The sequence below is a fragment of the Mandrillus leucophaeus genome, unplaced genomic scaffold (genome assembly GCF_000951045.1).
Source record: "Mandrillus leucophaeus isolate KB7577 unplaced genomic scaffold, Mleu.le_1.0 Scaffold457, whole genome shotgun sequence".
Taxonomy (NCBI): domain Eukaryota; kingdom Metazoa; phylum Chordata; class Mammalia; order Primates; family Cercopithecidae; genus Mandrillus; species Mandrillus leucophaeus.
This window is the reverse complement of record NW_012104887.1, coordinates 1,012,329-1,016,981: the sequence shown is the minus strand read 5'-3', so window position 1 is coordinate 1,016,981 and position 4,653 is coordinate 1,012,329. Positions and strand designations below refer to the sequence as shown.

General features: G+C 47.9%; 1 pseudogene; it reads left to right on the top strand.

Moving 5' to 3' along the window:
* Nucleotides 1-830: 830 nt before the first annotated feature.
* Nucleotides 831-2,246, top strand: LOC105549796 (annotated as a pseudogene).
* The last annotated feature ends 2,407 nt before the right edge of the window (nucleotides 2,247-4,653 follow it).

The window sequence follows — 4,653 nt, the reverse complement described above, 5'->3', positions numbered from 1 at the left end:
GAATGATCAAAGATAGCTTGGAGATCAGAAGCAAGAAGAGTCAACTACGTCAGGTTTCTCTTAATGTTATAATTATGAAAAGGTGGTCTCACAGGGACTTTGGATGAGAGAGTTTCTTTCTTTTTTTTTTGAGATGGAGTCTCACTCTGTTACTCAGGCTGGAGTACAGTGGCGTGGTCTCGGCTCACTGCAACCTCTGCCTCCCAGGTTCGGGCGATTCTCCTGCCTCAGCCTCCCAAGCAGCTGGGATTACAGGCAAGCAACACCATGTCTGGCTAATTTTTGTATTTTTTGTAGAGACAGGGTTTCGCCATGCTGGCCAGGCTGGTCTCAAACTCCTGACCTCAAGTGATCCACCCTCTTCGACCTCCCAAAGTGCTGGGATTCAAGGCATGAGCCGCTGTGCCCGGCCATGACGAGAGAGTTTCTAGTTGAGGGGCATTTACTGCCTGGTTGTGGAATGTTAACTGAAACTACCTCTATCAATGAAGGACATAAGATGATCCTGACACCTGAAATACCTATACTGTCTGGGATGGTGTCAGATAAATATGTTAATGAGAATGGCAGTTCCCAGAGTTCTATACTTAAATGGCAATGGTTTATATAGGATCATGCCACCTGGGGAATGCCAGAAGGAGAGACTCACAGGCACGGATCCTCTTTTTCCCTAAAACTGACTCTAGAACTGCGTGAGGAGCTGCCAGATTCCATGGTTCCCAATAAACAGTTCCCTCACTGACAAAAAGCTATTGGATTTGTGGATGGCAGTTTCAAAGTGAAAGGCCCACCTCTTGTTTGGAAGGCTGCTCCTCTGATCATTTATCAGAATGAGTCTCCAGGCCCCGCCCACACTCCTGGAGCTGGTGGGGCAGAGCCTGCTGAGGAACCAGTTCTTGGCCATCTTCACCCTGGAGGAGCTGCCCAAGGAGGTCTTCTGTCTGCTGTTCACGGAGGCCGTCAGCAGGAGACGCTGTGAGAGTCTAAAGGCCATGGCACTGGCCTGGCCCTTCCCCCGCCACCCTCTGGGGTCCCTGATGAAGACACCTCATCTGGAGACCTTGTGAGCTGTGCTGAAGGGACTTGATACGCTGGCCAGAAGGTTCGCCCCAGGAGGTGGAAACTTCAAGTGCTGGATTTGCGGGATGTTCATGAGAATTTCTGGACCATATGGTCTGGAGTCAGGGCCCTGTCCGGCTCCCCAGAGGCCATGAGTAAGAGGCAGGCAGTGCAGGACTGTCCAAGGACAGGAGAGCACCAGCCCTTGAAGGTGTTCATAGACCTCTACGTAAAGGAAAATACCCTGGATGAATGTCTACGCTACCTCTGTGGGTGGATCCACTACAGAAGAGGTTTAGTACACCTGTGTTGTAGGAAGGTACAGAATTACTCACTGCCCATTTCAAATTTCAGAAATTTATTGGGAAAGGTATACCCAGACAGCAGTACCCATGAGTTGGAAGTCTGGAAAAAGTGCTCACTGAATAGAACAGGAAAGTTTGCCCCTTACCTGAGCCAGATGAGCAATCTTCACAAACTCTTTTTAGCCTTCGGTTACGGGTGTGAGTTATACATGCGCGGCCAACAGCAGTTCATTCCTGACTTGGACTCTCCATTCGTCTGCCTGGAGCCCCCAGACGCTTTATATAAGAAAGGTCAATAATATTAAAGAGCACCTGGAGCACCTGCTCAGATGCCTCAAGAACCTCTTGGAGGCCTTTACATTCTGTCATGCTTACCTAGCTGACCGGGACATGCAGTGTCGGTACCCAAGCCTCAGTCAACTAAAGCAGCTGCATCTGATTCATATGCAAGTGTGGACCACCAATCTTGAGCCCCTTGGAGCTCTGCTAGAGAAAGCTGCTGCTACTCTCGAGATCCTCGTCTTAGAGGACTGTCGGATCCAGGACTCCCAACTCCGGGTCATCCTGCCTGCCCTGAGCCACTGCTCCCAGCTCACCACCTTCTACTTTCATGGAAATGAGACCTCTGTGAATGCTCTGAAAGTCCTATTGCGTCACATAGGCGGGCTGAGCAAGTTAAGACTGGAGACAGATCCTGCCCCTCTGGACAGTCTTGACAACAGGTGTCATGTCAATTGGGAGATCATCGCCCCTATTCGGGCTGAGCTGATGGGTACACTCAGGGAAGTAAGGCAGCCCAAGAGGATCTTCTTTGTCCCCGCCCCCTGCCCTGCCTGTGGCTCATGGCCATCTGAGAAACTGGAGCTCCGTCTTTGCTCCTAGGGAAGGCCTGGTTAGTGGGGTGGATAAGCTGTGTCCCAGACACTTGGGCACTAAACTCTAGGACATAGGTACATTTTTTTTCTTTTTTTTTTTTGAGACAAAGTCTCACTCTGTCACTCAGACTGAAGTGCAGTGGCACAATCTCAGCTCACTGCAACCTATACCTCCAAGGTTCAAGTGATTCTCCTGCTTCAGCCTGTCGAGTAGCTGGTGTTACGGGCATGTGCCACCATGCCCAACTAATTTTTGTATTTTTAGTAGAGACAGGGTTTCACAATGTCGGTGAGGCTGGTCTCGAACTCCTGACCCTGCCTCTGCCTTCCACAGTGCCAGGTTTACAGGCATGAGCAGCCAGGCCCGGTCAGGTGCATCTTAAAGGAAGCACAGAACGAGTGTGTTTCAGGCACGTGCTCAATGTGAGTAGAAAAACAAAGGTGACTAAGCAGGGGGCAGTACTGGGTGAAAATGCTGACTTGGCGTCAATGAGGCCTTCAGGGACCTGTGTCCTAGAGTCAGAAATAGAACCTGAAGTTCTAGAGTGATGCAGGAGTTACCGCCACAAGGATGGTTATTAAAAAATGTCAAAAATAAATGGAACCTGAATGGAAAAAAATTGTAATTCTAACACATAGCTGAGACAAGGACTTAGGCTAAGATAATTAGGCTTATATATATATATAAATTTTTTTTAAAAAGCCCTGTAAATTAAATGCTGTTTGTCTTTATCTGTTTTGCATTGCTAGAACAGAATATCTGAGACTGGATATAAAGAAAAGAGGCTTATTTGACTCACAATTCTGGGAGCTGGGAGGTCCGAGATTGGACAGCTGCATCTGTTGAGGGCCTCAGGCTGCTTCCACTCATGACTGTAAGTGGAAGGGGAGCAGACATGTGCAAAGAGGTCACATGGCAAGAGAGGAAGCAAGAGAGAGAAACTGAGGAAGCCAGACTCTAAAAGCCCACTCTCGCCAGAACTAATCCATCCCCACAAGAGGAAGAACTGACTCACCCCCACAGAGGGCATTAATCTATTTATGAGAGAGCTGCCCCTATGACCCAAACCTCCCAATAGATCCCACCTCCCAACACTGCCACATTGGGAATCAAATTCCAACACGAGTTTGGGCAGGGACAAACCACATCCAAACTATAGTACTGTTACTACCCATGCTTAGAGATGAACAGAACTAGGTTAGAGAGATTAGGTAAACGAGGATATGAAGCCAGGTATTCTGATTCCCAAAGACTGCACTCTTGGCCACCATGCTTTACTGAATCTGTAAGGGCTGTTTTGACAGCTAGTGTGCAGAGAACACATGAGTGGTGGGGAAGTGGACGCAGTGGGCAATGGAATGAAAAAGAACAAGAGAACAGAAGGCAGCAATGGCAGGACACAGGGGAACAGAAAGAAGACCTAAGCAAATGTGTAAGTCTGGGAAGATCCTGAAGAGAAGCCTAAGAAAGGCTAACTGGCACAGAAGGACCCAGGAGGAAGTTGGAAGGGATGGAATTAGAAGGCCTAGGAAGGAGTTAGCCTGGTCAAAGAAAAGAGAGACTTTTCTGGAACAAAGAAGGAGCAAGGGGAAATTACCAAGGAATTCCAAGGAGAAGCTGAGAGATCTTAGGTAGGTAGCTGTCATGGTCAAATTTTATCCCCAAAAAGATGTTGAAGTCCTAACCTCCAGTATCTATGAATGGGACCTTATTTGGAAATGGGGTGTCTGCTGTTGATCAAGTCAACATGAGGCCAGTGGGTTGGGCCCTAATCCAATATGACTGTATCCTTATAAAAAGGGGAAAAATGGGCACTAAGACAGAGACATGGGGAGAATGCCATGTGAACCTGAAGGCAGAGATCAAGATGATATGCTTACAAGCCAAGGAATACCAAATATTGAAATTGTTCTTTTTTTTTTTTTTTTTGAGACAGAGTCTTGCTCTGTTGCCCAGGCTGGAGGGCAGTGGCATGATTTTGGTTCACTGCAACCTCCATCTCCCAGGTTCAAGCAATTTTCCTGCCTCAGCCTCTCAAGTAGCTGGGATTAGAGGCACCTGCCAAAACACCGAGCTAATTTTTGTATTTTTTTAGTAGAGACAGGGATTCACCATGTTGGTCAGGTTGGTCCCGAACTCCTGAACTCAAGTGATCCACCTGCCTCAGCCTCCCAAAGTGCTGGGATTACAGGCATGAGCCACGGCGCCCAGCCCAGATACTGCATTTGAAATGCGATATTGAGAAGACATCCAGAAGCTAGAAGAGAGGCATGGAACAGATTCTCCCTCACAGCCCACAGAAGGAACACCTTTATCTTGGGCTTCTGGCCTCCAGAACTGTAACAAAAAATTTCTGTTGCTTAAGTTACCCACTTTGTGGCACTTTTTATTATGGCAGCCCTAGCAAACTAAT